The following is a 17,705-nucleotide window of genomic DNA, read 5'->3' as shown; positions in this document are numbered from 1 at the left end:
AGAGGTTTGATTTTTTTTCCCCCTAATAATCTGGTTATTATTTATTTATTCCTCCACAGAGCCCCCTTCCCCCCTCCCCCCCCCCACACATGGACACTGAGGAGGTTGTTTGGAATGGGTTACAACCTGGGGCCTGGAGTCTTGAAATCTGAGGCACCCTCTTCCGTCATTTTGTCGCTTAGGTGGGGGTATTGTCCAGGCAGAACTGGTGTCTCCGTTTGGATGCTGCAGAAGGAAGGGGAACCTAGGCACACCCATAAAGGTGGCCATACCCAGAGGAGTTGATTGGCAGGCTGGAAGACAAATTTTCTCGATAAAGGCACTTTTACCTCAGTTGTGGGCTGGGAGGAATTATTTCGATGGCGGTGTTATTTGCAGGTTGCTGAGAGAAATGAAGGGAGTTCACCTACATTGGGCCATCTGCAGGGTCAGTAGGGGCTGCTGTATGTCTTTGCTGCCGCAAGGGGAAGGTAATGTAGGCATCATAGCCAAAGAGTAATGTAGGAATTAGGCCCAGTACCCCTGCAACGATTTTGGAGTGGTTTCCTCTCTCACCAAGCACAACAATGGAGGTGATCAGATAGAGGATGACCGCTACAAGGGTTCAGAAGAAATCACTCCAAGGCCAGTTGATGATCTGTATCTTGGTGTGCAGGTCACACATGTAGATGACAAGGAGAGCAGCAAAGACCATCTCTGTCACCGACAAGGAGGAGTATCCTGATGTCGAGGCACCGAAGCAGATCAGAATCACCAGGCACAATATAATATCAGCAAACAGGAGAATTCCCTGTCGGGGGCGTGAGAAGTTGGAGCAGGCGGCCCAGCAGCCGGGGCCGAGAGGCGCTCGGAATCCACCATGGCGTGGACCGGAGTCCTGAGAGGCGCAGAGGATCTGCTTGCTTGTGGGTTTGAGGACGGTGCACACCCAGACATCTTGCCCGCTGTCTGATCGGGAAGGGGGCCCTTGGGCGAAGGGAGAGGTTTGATTTTATGAAAGCAATACCAGTTATAGTCCTTCATGAAGATAGCATACAATTTATGCAAATATAATAATTAAATAATATGTTTCATTAGATAGATCAGATTACTTTCAGTTATGTTCAGAATAGTAATTATTCATATTTATGGACCACTAGGGATTTGTGCTTTATGTAACAGTTGTCACCTTCTCTCTCTTTTTTTTAAAATAAATTTATTTTTGGCTGCGTTGGGTCTTTGTTGCTTTGCACAGGCTTTCTCTAGTTGTGGCGCGCAGGTTTCTCATTGCGGTGGCTTTTCATTGTGGAGCATGGGCTCTAGGCGCACGGGCTTCAGTAGTTGTGGCACACGGGCTGAGTACTTGTGGCTTGGGGGTTCTAGAGCGCAGCCTCAGTAGTTGTGGCACACGGGCTTAGTTGCTCCACAGCATGTGGGATCTTCCCTGATCAGGGCTCGAACCTGTGTCCTCTGCATTAGCAGGCGGATGCTTAACCACTGCGCCACCAGGGAATTCCCGTCACCTTCTCTTGTATTAAAAATTGAATGAAATGTTCATCAGGTAGACTAATACAACTCACATAGGAAAGTAATATTTGAACCATGTGATTTATCTAAAAATACTGGAGAACTAAAAAGTAATATCTCTGTGAAGCATTCATATAAATGTGTCATTTGTCTGAAATAGTGAAAGTCTAAGTATATAGAGCAGTACTTTAAATTATTTAGAGTAGGTCATTTTCCCTTCCCCAAACTTATAGATTTAATCCTACTCTGAGGAAAATTATACTAAATGTGAAAGATTGTAGTCAGTAATAACGTAGTCAGTGTTGCATTTTTTTTAAAGCAGGGACTATCAATTCTTAATCATCTCCTTTAGGCCCCTGTGGGATGAAGGTTAATTTTATAGCATCAGAGACTACAAGTAATGTACATTGCTGGGGACATGTACAAAGCTGACTTGATAGGGCTTGTACTTTTGGAGTGACTGTATAGTAGGTGGAAGTAGCAAGCTCAGCCTTTGGGCTCTTCTATGTGTAATCAAACCTTTCATGTAGGAAGTTGTGGCAGGTTGATACTTCCCCCTTATACTCCCTTATTTGTAGGGTTTCTTAACATTTTTTAAATGGTTTTAATTGTTAAACTTAGAACACATTTTAGAAAATTGAAATGTAAAGAAAGAAAAAATGACAGTAACCTCTTTTTTATTTTCCAGTTGTATGTGAGTCAGTGTGTGTTTACATAGTTCTACAATTAGAGAACTTGGGGAGAAAACAGTTTCCTTTGTTTTTTTTAAGTAAATTCAGTTTGTGTCATGTAGTTTTACAGAGTCACCAAACCACAATCTTAGGGAAAATAATGTAAAAAGATTATTCCAAATGAAGGAAAATGGGCAAAGAACAGTATATTTCTTGAATGTGGTGCTTAGTTCTGGGAACCATATATTTAGAATACATGACAAACTTCTCGTTGTAGATGACGTTGGGCAGTTTTCCTATAGCTTCCTGTGCCTCCGTTTGCTCATTTGTACACTGTAAAATGCACACTGTACACTTGGAGTTGTGAGGGTGAAATGTAAAATAAAAAATGGAAGAGTATGTACTACTAGGTAAGGTGCTGGCACATGAAATCGTTATCATGGATGTTATTAAACTTCAGTATCATCATCATCATTAAAGATTATGTGATTTAATTTCTCAGTGTTTTCACAACATATTTATATGAATAGGTGGTACTCATTGATATATTGCACTGTTGAGAGCCATTTTCAAAATAGTCCTTTAGTTATACATTTATCAAATTGCTGCTCTGCTTACTGTGACTTCTCAGAAGTATAGTGTTATGGGTGGGATGTTACATAGAAATGTAGGGATTGAAGTAAGTGTTGTCATTTCATAAAAGTTAAATCTCCCAGTACTCTCTCTCATCCTTTTGGTTAATGATAAAAGTTTGTTGGGAATTCCCTGGCGGTCCAGTTGTTAGGACTCGGTGCTTTCACTGCTGAGGTCCTGGGTTCAATGCCTGGTTGCGGAACTAAGATCCCACAAAGCCGTGTGATGCAGCCAAAAAAAAAAAGTTTGTCTTCCACAGAACTAAATGCATCTTTTAATTTAATTTTCTAATGTTACTCTATTTGTATTTACCAAAATGCAATATGCATGTTTTGGTTTTTAAAGTATCTCTCTCAAGTTCTTTGACATTCTTTCATTTAAAAGGTAGAGCCTAATTTCCCTGTTGTTGAATATGCCCAGACTTAGTAACTTGCTTCTAACAAATAGAATGTGTTAGAGTTGTGTGTGGCATTGATGATGTGCATTGATGTGTGGCATTGATGATGGGCTGTTTCTGAGGCTAGGTATTGTTGCTTCCACATTGTTTTCTTTTGGATGCCCATAATAAGAAAGTCAACTGCTGTGTCATGAGGACGCTCAGTCATCCTACGGAGAGGCCCTCATGACAACGAACTAAAGTTTTTTACCACCAATGAGCACCAACATGCTAGCCATGTGCAGGAGCCAGCCCCAATCACCATAACCTAATGAGATACCCTGAGACACAACTCCTTTGCTAAAACACTCCCAAATTCCTGACCCATAAAAAAAGCTATATAAAGTTATGTTTCTTATTTTAACTCACTGTGTTTGGCAGCAACAAATAACTAAGAGGCACAAAGTCCAAAATTTTAAAAGGTCAAGAGTATGTAGGGAAAAGTAGATTTTCCTCCTGTGCCCATACTCTGCTCACCCAGTTTACATAGTTAGATGTGATTCCTGTAACAAGTTTCTTGTGTTCTTCAAGAAATATTTTATTTCTTTACAGCTATGTGCGTATCTATTAATGTGTATTTTCTGCATATGTTATACTGTATACACAGTTTTGTATTTTCATTTTTTTTTCTTAATAGTATATCTTGGAGATTGTTCCATACCAGTATGAAATAGATATGGCTGATTCTTTTTAATGGCTATAATGGTCCATTCTATGATAGTATTATAATTTTTTTTAATAAATAAATTTATTTATTTATTTTTGGCTGCATTGGGTCTTCGTTGCTGTGTGTGGGTTTTCTCTAGTTGTGGTGAGCAAGGGCTACCCTTGGTTGCGGTGCGCAGGCTTCACATTGTGGTGGCTTCTCTTGTTGTGGAGCATGGGCTCTAGGTGCGTGGGCTTCAGTAGTTGTGGCATGCGGGCTCAGTAGTTGTGGCTCATAGGCTGTAGAGCGCAGGTTCAGTAGTTATGGCACACGGGCTTAGTTGCTCCACGGCATGTGGGATTTTCCTGGACCAGAGCTTGAATCCATGCCGCCTGCATTGGCAGGCGGATTCTTAACCACTGCACCACCAGGGAAGTCCCAGTATTATAATTCGTTTAATGAATCTCTTACTGTTTAACATTTAGATGGTTTACAAAGATACTTTAGGAGTACCTTAATATGCATGTTATTTTCCATCTGTATATCTTTTTTTTTCCTATGTGGGAGTCACATAGAAGGTTACATCTGAATAGGTTTTTTTGTTTTTGTTTTTTAATATTTATTTATTTGGCTGCTCCAGGTCTTAGTTGTGGCATGCAGGATCTTTAGTTGCAGCATGCAAACTCTTAGTTGCAGCATGTGGGATCTAGTTCCCTGACCAGGGATTGAACCTGGGCCCCCTGCATTAGGAGCATGGAGTCTTAGCCACTGGACCACCAGGGAAGTCCCTTCCATCTGTGTATGCTTATAATTTAGTCCTAGAAATAAGAATTGCTGGCTGAAAGAGCATAAGCATGGTAAATTTTTATACAAATTGTCAAATTTGTCCACATAAACATTTTACCAATTTTTATTTCTATCAGAACTGAATGCATATATTTATTTTAATACATCCTTACCAATTCAGAATATAATCAGGGTCTTCTTTATCAATATGCTGTGTAAAAAGTAAGATCTCATTGAAAGTTTACATTTACATTTCTCTGGATGATGTGAATTACTTGGATGGAGTGAACTATTTTCTGAGAGAAATAAATTACCAAAATTCATTCTAAAAAGAGAAAAATCTGTGTGGTGTAATGCTCATATAAGAAATAGAGCAGATTATCAAAGAGCCTCCTCTCCACAAGAGTAAAAATCCTAGGTGACTTCACTTGGCAAATACACCAGACTTGTGAACATCAGATTATTCTAAGATAATTAAACCATTGAGCAGCATAGGAGGAAAAAAACCCTTCTAGATTCTTTTCTTTCAAGCTGGTCTCCCATTGATACTATAACCCAACAAGGATAGCAGAAAGAAAAATAAGCAAGCATAAAACTAAAAGTATAGATTAATACTATTTTTGACTGTTGTGAAAAAAAGCCCAAATACAATATTTGGAAATAAATTTAGTACCACATTAATAATTGTCAGTGACCAAGATGAAAAGTTAATTCTGGGAATGCAAGGATGGTTCAGTGTTACAAAATCTGTAATTTGTTCTCATAGCAATAAAACAAAAGAGAAATAGGATCTTCTATGGAGATGCTAAAACAACTTCCATTACAGAAAATAGATATATGTTTTCTTAATAGAATCTGTCTCTCTCAACTCCAATGCCAGTATCATATTTTATAGATAAAATAGGGAAATAAAATTAACACTACCTTTGTTGAGTCTGTTGTGGAAAACCCCAATAGAATGAAGTGAATACTGTTGTAAACAAAGAATTAATAAATTAGGTGGATTTAAAATTTAGGTGCTTAAATTAATAAACAAACTATAAACCTCATTTACAGTAGCAAACAAAAAGATAAATACCTTTTGGACAGACATTGTTTTTATTCTGGTTTTCTGCAGTCTCTCCCCCACAACCCGCCTTTCATATTTCCTGTTTTTATTTAAGCATACTTTTTCTTTTCTCTTATTTTTATTTCTATTTGTTTTCTGTCTCTATCCTTCCATTGCCATGTGACTTTATATATTCATTGCTTTGAGCTGTAAGAATAATTTAATACCAGAAACATTACAGATAGCTATATTACAATGCATACAGAAAATATAGTTAATATAATTTACTATTGTAGCTTACATCAAAAAGTACAAAAATAAGCTAATTCTTGGGCTAACTTTTGTTTTTTACAGATGCAGGGAAATGCCTGAATTTCAATCTTATACACCACAATGTGTTTTTAAAGTTTCGTATCATGCTTCTAGTTTTGAAAACCATTCTTTATTTTTATTTCTCAGAAATATGATACTCTAAAATAAATATATTGATAAATGATTATTTAAGTCATTCTACTTCAATTGAAGTAGGAAAGCGAGAATAATTTAATATCCCAGAAGAATAACAAAATAAAAATCAGTGGTAATTCTGTGTAACATTAGCCTATATTTCTATTTCTTTAACTTTGAAATCGTTTGTTGCCTTTAGCTGGATCATATTTCTTGAGTTTTACTTTAATAGTAATTTTGCTAATGTAAAAAGTTACTATATAATGTCATTAGTAATGTCATGCTCTATCAAGCTGATGCTCTCTTAAAAATTGTTGATCATAACAATATGAAATGAGGGAGGTATATGTAGTTATGAAAGACCTTAACATTACTGTGTATCTTTTTATTTAAGTGCAAAGTATACTCATATTGTTTCTATCACCAGTATTTTTTTTTTAATGGTATAAGCACAAAGAGCTATATTATGATGGTGAGACTACGAAAAGGTAAATTTATGGTTAGCTTCCAAATCTGCTCTAGTGTTTATTACCATCTGGTCTCTTTGGAGACTATTATAACTATTCATGGGAATGTTTTCAACACAAAAAAAGGATGGTTTGTGTATTGGCAGAAAGCAAAAAATACCAGTGGTTTAAACCATATGTAGTTTTCTTAGAATTAGGCAAGGGAAATCAACTGAAGAACTAATTGAGAATCATTAGTAGTTATGTGGTTTATCTCAATTTTGTCAGAATTCATTCATAAAGGACAAAATATTGTACAAGAAAAACTGAAGGTAGTGGAAATACAACAATAACTCCATTTGGCATATTATTTTATTTTCGTTTTAATCAGTGAAATGTTAAGATGGTCTCAAATCTTGATGTAAACCTCAGAAATAAAATGAGGAATATATGTCAAATTTGAGGACTTTTTAAAAATAAAAGCAGAAAGATATTCATGTTAAAATAATTATAGAGATGAACACTTGAAGAATGCCTTTATTAAAGGTATTTGTCTTGAATTTAATGCAAACATATTATTTTAAATAATTTTATGTGTGTCCTAGACATATCACTCTTAAGGAGTAGAAGTAGTTTGCAGTGTTTTAAGCTTAAGTTAAGTTGATTTAATAGTAAAAGGATAAAAAGAAATATCTTTTCACTTTTCCATTCTAAGAGTTGGAGAGAGGTCTATAAAAAATGAGATGACAAGTCAAAAAATTGAATTCATCTATTTTTATTCAGCAGTTTTAAACAAAAAATGCCTGGTGGGATGGGAATATACAGGAAATTTAAATTTGTGATCAAGAATAAGAAATGCATTTGTGGTTTAAAAAAGAAATACCAGCATGTCACATTAAAGTTATGGTGTCTACAGTATTGTACAGTTAGCAGGAAAATGTATTACATCAGGGGCTATGTTGCACTTTAGAGAGCTAGTATGGGGATGCGGATGAAGAGAATAACTCCGTAGAAGGCACGACCATTAATAATCCAGTCAGAGAGGAAGAATTTTGCTGTCTCCCATGTAACATAAAACAGATGTTACATTCTATTAAAAACCTTCTTAACTAGAATGAATGTTTAGATCACTGGTCAATAGGAGAAACATGAACAATGGTAATTTAATGATTTTGAAAATTTATTGTTTGTCAGTTAATATTGGTGGTAGGGAGGGTGAAGGGAAGCTTGCTAAATGTTATTGTATTTTGGATATCTTAATTTAGAAAGCTGAAAGGCAACAGTGAACTATATTTTGAATTTATTTTACAAATTTTAGCTATTTTCTTTCTCAGAAATTGTTGTAAAAACCAAGAAATTTAGAAACTGTGAGTTCTGATTTAATAAATCTGAATAGGTGATTTAAATATATCTAAAAGTGTTTAATTTATTAACTTTAAATGAAAGCTGGAAACATTGTTAAGTAGTTGGCAGTTGAAAGAAGACATATGGAGAAAAGGCCACTGGGGATGTTTCCACAAAGTCCTAGGTATCGTTTCCTTTTCTTTTTTAAAAGATTTACGTTTTTTCCCCCAGTATTGTTTTGCATAAAAAAATTTTTAGGTGTAATGTACATAATAAAATTGACCTTTTTAATGTACAGTTGTATAAGTTCTGACGTAAGCACACAGTCATGTAGCCACTACCAGGAGCAAGATATGTTTTAGTTCCAGCACCCTAAAACTTCCCCTGTGCTCTTTTGTAGTCAGCCTTTCCCCCACCGCAGCTCCTAGCGATCACTGCTCTGTTTTTGTTGGCAGAGACAGACCTCCTTGCTTGGTGTGCCAAGACTGTAAGGCTCTGACTGCTCTCTTTCCTAGGACATTTCTCAGTATTATTTATATAGCTGGTGGACTTAAAACATGAGGTAACTGTCTCTCCCCAGACAAAGAGCAGACTTAGTTACTGTTTGCTATAAAATTGGTAGATTCCCTAAGCTTTATGTTCCTCACCTGCCAGTGCAAACCCAGTGAGTGCATGCATAGCATCTATCTGAACCATCCTGTTACCTGCATAGGACTTGGGGCAAGGGGAACTGGTGCAAATATGCCCATGTTCATGTGCCTTGACTTGAGTAAAATATAATCTTTTGCCTTTCATCCAGGGGTCTCGTGTCTTCTGCCCTTGTCTGTGAATCAGCATCAGAACTTTTTGTTGTTGTTGTTAGCTTTTAAAACAAGGTAGAATCAAATTCCATATCATAGTTTTCTGTTTCTACAGTTTTGCCTTTTCCAGTGTTTCATATTGATGAATCTAGCTCCTGGCCAAAAACCTGTGTGTGATTTTTCAGGCCAATCGTAGGGATCTACAAAGGTTTTACCTGGTGGGGTTTATGTGGGAAAGCTGCCTTGCCCCCACCAGAGTTGGTGTAAAGCCAATGAATTACTGTCTCTGAAGGGAGTTGCAGTCAAGGACTCATCCCACCTGGCCAGCTATGCTCTTACACATGTCAGTATTCCTAGACCAAGCACCTTAATTTGGAGGCCCCTTTATCTGGGGCTTTTGTTGAGGCCTGGCTTAGATGCTTCTGTCAAGACTTTTTTATTAGGGAAGTGACAAAGAACTTTGGAGACACCTTTCTGTACTGTGACTTAGAACTCAATACTATTCTACACCTAGCTCTCTCCCTTCCATCTTACCCCAGACCCAGGGTCTTAAAACTTCAGAACCCTTTTTTGGGGGCTCCCTTGGCAGTGAAACAGCTCCCGCATCTGTGCAGATTCACCTGATCCTTGACCAGTGTACTGGTCCTTGGGGGAAAGTGGACACTTTCTCCGATTTACCGTCTTTCTTACAGTATCACAGTAAGTGATGAAAGACTTAATTATTACTTTCACTTTGGCTTGTCTTTTTTGTTTGTTTGTTTTGTCATGAGGCTTGTGGGATCTTAGTTCCCCGACCAGGGATTGAACCTCACCCTGAGCAGTGAAAGCACAGAGTGAAAGCACAGTGAAAGCACAACTGGACCACCAGGGAATTCCCTGGCTTATTGTCTTAATCGACTACTCTGAAACCTGGCAGCTCGCCTCTCTCCAACTCACTTGAGTTCCTGACACACATAAATAGAATCATATAGTGCATAGCTTTTGAATCTTGTTTCGTTTAGTTGGCATAAGTGCATCAGAGATTGTCATCCCTTTTGTTGAGTATCCGTAATTTGTTTCTTTTATGGCTGAGTAGTGTTCCGTCATGTTGATGTACTGCAACTTGTATATCCATCCCCAATGGAGGAATATTTAGATTGTTTCCAGTTTTGGTGATTACTAGTAACTCTGCTATAAACATTTCTGTATAAGTTTCTTTATACAGACATACATTTTCATTCCACTAGAAGTAAGATTGCTGGATCACATGCTTCATAAGGAACTGCCTAAGTGGCTGTATCATTTTACATTCCCACCAGCAGTGTATGAACAGTTTTATTGGCTTCACATTTTTGCCAGCACTTGGTATTGTTAGCTTTTGTTATTTATTCGCTGTAACAGAGGTAAAGTAGTATCTCATTGTTTTAATTTACACTTCCTAATGATGTTGAATATATTTTTATGTTTTTTTTACTATCTGTGTATCTTCTTCAGAGCAGCGTTCAGATCTTTTTTAAAAATCGTGTTGTTCATTTTATTATTGAGTTTTGAGATTTGTTTATATTTTCTGAATATGTCTCTTGTCAGATATATGATTTGCAAGTATTTTCTCCCATTATATTCTTGTCTGTTAATTTTCTTAACAGTAACTTTCAATGAGCTGAAGTTTTTACGAATGTATCAGTCTGTTTTTTACAGATAATGCTTTTATGTGATACTCTTTGCCTAATTGAGGGTCAGAAAGATATTCTTCTATATTTTCTTCTAGAAATTTTATAGTTTTAGTTTTTACATTTAGGTCTGTGTTCCATTTTGCGTTAATTTTTGTGTTTGTAGGATGAGATAAGAAGTGTTCTTTTTTTAATCCCCACTTTGGCATATGGGTATCCACTTGTTCCAGCCAATACCCTTTCCTGAAGTCTTTTTAAATCACTTTAATTGCCTTTGTACCTTTTTCAAAAATCAATTATATGGTTGTTTTTCTGTACTGTGTGTTCTGTTCCATTGATCTATATGTCTATCCTGTCTCCAATATGCTGCCCTGATTACTGCAGCTTTCTAATAACCCTTGATATGTTTGTTTTCTGTGGTCTCTATAATCATGTTACATTGAATCTAGAAGTTGAAATTATTACATTTCAGAGGTTGAAAATTTCTTACATTTGTAGTCATAAGCGTCTATAAATTTTCACTATTGAATTTTGATTTAATGTACATATTAGAAATTGTTTCAATATGCAAAGCGCTGTTAACTTACAGTTGAAGAGTTTTGTAATAGTGACTTTATTTAATAGTAATAAGTAGAAAAATTAAATAGATAAAGGAAAATTTATACATCTTATTGTCACTGCTTTTTTGTCACTACTTTTTTTAAATGTTTTTATTTTTAATGAGACTTACTTTGTTTTTTGTGGGTGGTTTAATTTTTATAGGTTTTCCCAGCAGGAGAACCTAGAACAAGGATTTTAAAACAAATAGCCAATTTGGAAGATGTAGGTAACTTTGGCAAGGGTGGCAGGAGGTGATTCAGGGAACACAAAGCAGCTAATAAAAAGTCATTAATCGAACTACCACGATAAGTTACTGGGGCTTTATCCTGTGGGGAAATTTTGAGAAAAATCAGTGTTGAAATCGATTTCAGAATTAACTCACTGGAAATGCAAGTATATTTCCTGTTATTGGCTGTGGAGTGCAATTTGGAAGGCTGTGCACCTGCCTAGTGCCCAGGTGGGCACAGCAGCTTTCACCAGTTCAGGAGAAAATGCCTCTGGCACAGAGAGGAAGCTTCTAGCATTGGGAAGCCTGGAGCCAGGGGAAATTGTTAGGTCCAAAGGATATGGGAAGGGCACTGACAGCATCTGATGCGTGCCCTATGACTTTTAAGTCCCTTTTCTGGGTTATCATAATAAATAGCTTTAATCAAATGATCCCTATAATGATATTTTCTAAATAAATTAGATTATATTTTCTGTACTTATGTGTCTGTCTCCACTTTTTATTCATAAAGCTTCATTAACTTTTTGTATATTTATCCTTGTCATACTATGTAAAAGAGCGAATTAACTACACACTTGGAAATATTGTATATTCCCTTTTCAGGTAATGTTAAAATGTTAAATGATAAAAGAGGATACATAAGATGGTAAATAAGCATATAAAACGTTTTCAATATCTTTAGCCATCAGAAGAGTGCAAATTTAGAAAATGTGATAATTAGCTAAAATTTTTAAATGATAACAGTAACAAGTGCTGATGAGAATGCAGAATGACTGGATCTCTCATACATTGCTGGTGGGAATGTAAAATGGCACAGCCACTCTGGAAACAGCTTGGCATTTCTTATAAAATTGAACATACATTTTCATGACTCATCAGTCAGATTCCTGACCATTTGTCATAGAGAAATGAAAACTTACGTTCACGCAAAAACTTGCTACACATATAGTCATAGCACTTTATTTGTTATTGCCCCGAAGTGGAAACAATACGAATAACCTTCAGCAAGTGAATGGATAAACAAACTGTGATACACCTGTACAGTGGAGTACTACTCAGCTTTAAAAAGGAATAAAATATTGCTACAGACAACTTGCATGGATTTCAAGGGGGTTACACTGAGTGAAAAAAGCCAATCGCACGTATTTACATTTTGTATGATTCCAATTGTATAGTGTTCTTGAAATGAAAAAAAATTACAGTCTTAGAAAACATTACAGTGGTTGTCAGAGGTTAAGGATGAAGGTGAAAGGTAGATAGTGTGAATGTAAAGGAGTTGCACAAGGGACTTTCTTGGTGGTGATGGAAGAGTTCTATATCTTAATTGTTGTAGTGGTTGCACAAACGCATACAGCGTATAAGATCTCATAAACTGTACACATACAGAAATGAGAGTGCATGTAAAAACTAGTGAAATCTGAATGGGGTCTTCAGTTTAGTATTGTACCAATGTCAAGTTCTTGGATTTGAAAATGGACTATGGTTATGTAATATGTTATCTTTAGGGGAAGCTGGGAGAAGGTAATGTGGGAGCCTTCTATATTATTTTTGCAACTTCTTGTGAATCTAAAATTAGTATTTGGTCATTCAGTATGTTCTATTTATTGACACTCTTTTCATCTTATATTTAAGCTGATTATTTCTTCATGACAGAATAATCTCATGATATGTACTTAAAATTTGTTTTAAAGTTAGGGATTAAAAGACTATGAACCTAATTGTATGAAAATTAAATTTGTAAACTATTTGTCCCTTGGGTGTTACTTTTTTAACCTTTTCACAGAATTTCAAAATTGCAAATATAATTAGAATAGTTTTATTTTTTAAATGAACTCCTTTATAGACTATATTAGACAACACTCATGATGTCTTCAGAATTCTAGGCTATAAATCGAAACTTTTGGTGGTGACCCATCTCATTGATATAAACATGTAATTTTCTCTTCCTGTAACATTCTTTTCCTTCATTTGACCAGTTTGTGCCCATTTCATATGTCTCAGCTTAAATGTGACTTTCTTGTGGAGGTCTTACTTCTGACACTCCTCTTTCCCCCAAAATCTGTCTTTGGTGCTACTCAGGTATGCTTCTATACCAAGTTGGATTCATTTTACAGATGTACAAAGTGACCAGATAATGGGCAAGTTAATCAGCCTACTGAGACGGTGGCATTTGGCATAAAATATCAGAATACACCCTAAATCTTAAATGTGTGAATCAATTATTTAAAACAGGAGACCAGCCAACCTATTCTAGTGATGCTTAACAGAGATGTATTTGTAACTGGTAGAAGAAGAATCACTCCCTGGGTACAAGATCAATTGCTGTTTGTCTTATTCACCTGAAGATAAATTGCTTTCTCAGATTTTGCAGACTTCCTTTTCCTAAAAAAATGATTTATTAAAGTGAGGTTCCTTTATTATATCACTTACTCTTCACTTTATAATACTTTTATATTGAAGGAAGCCCAGAGGTCAACAGTAAGTAGTCTTGTCTCTTCTGCTTTTTATTTCACTGTTATTTTTAAACCAGTTGGTGAAATTCCCTTCCATTTTGAAGAGCCATTTTTCACCTACATATGAGGAAATTTAAACTATTAGAGCTGATATTAACATTCTATTACTATAAATTGTCTTTGGTTTGTTAAAAATATATATATATAAAAATTTATATTTATTAAGTGTAATTTTAGGATTCAGATCTATTGACCAGAAAAAGTAGGGTTTTTTTTGGTATGAGGGAAAGAAACGGTATAAAATACTGGTTAATAATCTAAGGAAATGTTTTCAATGTTTCATTATGTATCTGAATTTTGCATTGTTTGTATTATATGAGAAAAACTTGGTTGTTTCCCTATATTCCCATATATTTTTTTGACAGTTTGAGAAGTATGACAGTTTTCATTTCTTCACCTAGTAATTTTTCATTCTTAAAATATATTTTTAAAATATTTATTCATTTAAATATTTGTTTATTTAAATATTTAAATAAATATTATATATATATATTATATATAGCTAGCTGCACCAGGTCTTAGTTGTGGGACATGGAATCTTCGTTGCGGCATGCGGAATCTTTAGTTGAGTCATGTGGAATATAGTTCCCTGATCAGGGATCTAACACAGGCCCCCTGCATTGGGAGCACACACTCTTAGCCACTGGACCACCAGGGAAGTCCCTTAAAATACTTTTTAAACCAGGTTTCAGAAGATGTATTCTGGTTCCTAGTTTGGGAACTCTGAAAGTTACTATTCAAAACTGTAAGCAAATAGATCTTTTATGAAAATGAGGGCATATGTCCCATTTGCTTTGATAAAGTGAATAGAAATATGGACTGTTCTGGAAAATCTAGGATATATAGTTTCAATGTATATATATAATCTAGGTACATGGATTAACATCGGGGAATCAAAATAGAGTCAAGAAATAAACTCAAATAGAAATGGAAATTCAGGAAGAATATATATATAAAACTGGCAACCAGTGGAGGAAAACTAAGGAATTGCTATTTGTGGGAGAATTTTTTTCCACTCAATGTGCTTTCTTAATGTTTTAATCATTTTTATAACATGCTGTGTATTACCAATTTTAAATAAGTACATAATTTTGAAAAATTAAAATGAGTGGCAAATTTTTATAGGAGCAGTTTATTTAATCAATATTTAATTGTCCATTTGCAAAATATAATTATACCAGGATTAGTATGATCTGTAGAATATTGAACGCTGTCTTTCAAATACTTTTTAAAAAAATTGTCAACCTTCTTCCATAAAAAATATCTTAGTAATTAACTCTATTCATTAGACATTTACCATTATCCTTTATGTCAGAAATTTAGAATGAGAGAAATTTTATGATGACCAGGTTGATGAACATTTGTCCTCATTTTCTTGTGCTATAGCCTTTGAGACATCCAAAGTTACAGTTTTCTACTTACAGTTTTTTCCCTTCTCTTTGGTAGTATACTAGCACAAGTATATTCAAAGTAATAATGTCTGTCTTACTTTCTTTTCAAAGTAATGTCAAAAATCATTTTAATTTTTACTATGCTTTTGCCAAAATTTCTTATACTTGCCATAATGTATTTTACACATTGAAATAATTTTTGAAATTATTACTTTTGCTTCTTGCTGTCTCTGGTTTTGTTTGTTTGTTCATTTGTTTTGCTGTCTATTTATGCCCTTTTCAGAGTTTTATATGTGTTTGGACTTACTTATTGCAAAATCCACCATGTGTTAGCTCTCCTAATAGTTCCCCATGTCATGCAGTTGCTTGCATAATACAAGTAACTATTCTTGGAGTTTAGTATATTTATTTATTTGGCTGTCATTTTATTGAAAATTGTTTGACAGTTGTTTATTTATGAACGTCCTTAGTACAGAAATATGCAGTGCAAGACCAGTGTGCTCAGGTTTGTGCTTAATTGTTGCTATATGTGTATTTTCAAATTTTTGAAGACTTAAAGAACAGTAAAACATGTACTTAGCATAAATGTTACTGCTCCTTGGTACCTTTAAACTGTCCTTTAACTTTTTAAACCTTTGTTCTCATTCTACTTTAAAAAATAGTTTTGTTGCAATATAATCCACATACCATACATTTCATCATTTAAAGGGTACAATTCCATTGTTTTTAGTATATTCATATGTATGTGTAGCTACCACCAGTGTCAATTTTAGTACATTTTCATCACCTCAAAAAGAAACCCCATACTCTTTAGTTATCACTCCCTGGTCCTCCCCCATCCCTATTCCACATGAATTTTGGAATCAGCTTGTTCATTTCTACAAAAAATACAGCTTGGACTCTAATTAGGATCAATATAGGTATTAATGACCGTATTAACAGTGTGAAGTCTTCTGATTCATAACATGGGGTGTTTTTCCATTTATTTAGATCTTTAAATTCTTTCAACAGTGTTTTGAATTTTCAGAGTATAAGTTTTGCACGTTAAAGGAAATATTTGGTATTTCCAAATATTTTTTCTTTTTGATGTTATTGTAAGTTGAATTGTTTTCTTAATTTCATTTTTGGACTGTTCATTGCAAGTGTATAGAGACACAATTCATTACTTAAATATTGATCTTGTTTCCTGTACCTTTCTGAACTCATTTATCAGTTCTAATATTTTTCAGTGAATTCTTCAGCGTTTTCTATGTACTAAATATGTCATCTACAAATAGAGTTTTACTTCTTCCTTTCCGATTTGGAAGACATTTATTTATTTATTTACTTATTTATTTTGCTTAATTGCTTTGACTAACACCTCTAGGCCTCTAGTATAATGTTGAAGAGAAGTGGTGAGAGTAGACATCCTTGTGTTGTTCCTCGTGTGAGGGCAAAGGTATCCTGTCATTCACTATGTTGTTTACTGTGGGGTTTTCTTTTTTTTTGTTTTTTTTTTTGTTTTTTTTTTTTTGCCGTACGCGGGCTTCTCGCTGTTGCGGCCGGCCCGCTGCGGAGCACAGGCTCCGGACGCGCAGGCTCAGCGGCCATGGTTCACGGGCCCAGCCGCTCCGCTGCATGTGGGATCTTCCCGGACTGAGGCACGAACCCGTGTCCCCTGCATCGGCAGGCGGACTCTCTACCACTGCGCCACCAGGGAAGCCCACTGTGGGTTTTTCTTAAATGCCCTTTATTATATGCAGGAAGTTCCCTTCTATTACTAGTTTGCTGAGTCTGTTTAACTTGAAGCAGTGTTCGATTTTGCCAGATGCTTTTTCTGCATCTGTTGTCATAATCATGTGAGTTTTGTTTTCTGTGCTATTGATATGATTATTATATTAATTGATTTTGGGATGTTAAGCCAACCTTGCATTCCTGGGATTAAATCTCACATGATGGTGTTATGTAATTCTTTTCATATGTGCCAGATTCTTTTTTGCTACATAGAATTTTCAGTAGTGGAACAAAAAGGGTATATTGTCCTTAGAAGGATTTTTAGCATTGCCCAACTTTTTCATTAAGATATTTAGCCCTTCTAACTCAGCACTGTCTCATTTTTTTCTTTTATAATTTAGTCAGTTGTTTTTATCTTCAGTTGAAATTTGGACAGTTGATTCATATCTTTTCTAATTTTCATTATATTTAGAATAGATTTCCTCAGTTTTATTTTCTTAAGCATGTATTTGTTGGTAAACATTAGGTACTATTTATAAATTCCCAATTCTTGGGTATAGTGCTACTTATTAATCTTACGATATTACTAAATGCATATGTTTGTCAATCCGCACTAAGAAATGCAGTTTACATTACTTCCAAGGATGCCTATGTGTGTATATATGACTGAATAGTTCTTACCTTTGGTACCTTGCAGTACATTTTGATTTTTATTGTATTCTGTTACATGTAAAAATGATGGTTGTGAAAAATTACAGTTAACATCCTCTAGCACATCACAGACTATAGCTTGAAAGTTACTATAAAAGAGGTTGATTAATATAAATGGAGGAATCTTTCTCATCTTGTT

The 17,705-nt window shown here is 35.2% G+C and overlaps 1 protein-coding gene and 1 pseudogene across 10 annotated transcripts in view; one reads left to right on the top strand and one right to left on the bottom strand.

Annotated features, from left to right (window-relative positions):
• The window catches only part of ADK (adenosine kinase), a 486,210-nt gene that overhangs the window by 192,313 nt on the left and 276,192 nt on the right, over positions 1-17,705 (top strand). The window lies entirely within an intron of this gene.
• LOC137208528 (proteolipid protein 2 pseudogene) lies at positions 345-861 on the bottom strand (annotated as a pseudogene).

This window comes from Pseudorca crassidens, chromosome 16 (genome assembly GCF_039906515.1).
Source record: "Pseudorca crassidens isolate mPseCra1 chromosome 16, mPseCra1.hap1, whole genome shotgun sequence".
Taxonomy (NCBI): Eukaryota; Metazoa; Chordata; class Mammalia; order Artiodactyla; family Delphinidae; genus Pseudorca; species Pseudorca crassidens.
The sequence above is the reverse complement of the archived record's forward strand: the minus strand, read 5'-3'. Positions and strand labels throughout refer to the sequence as shown.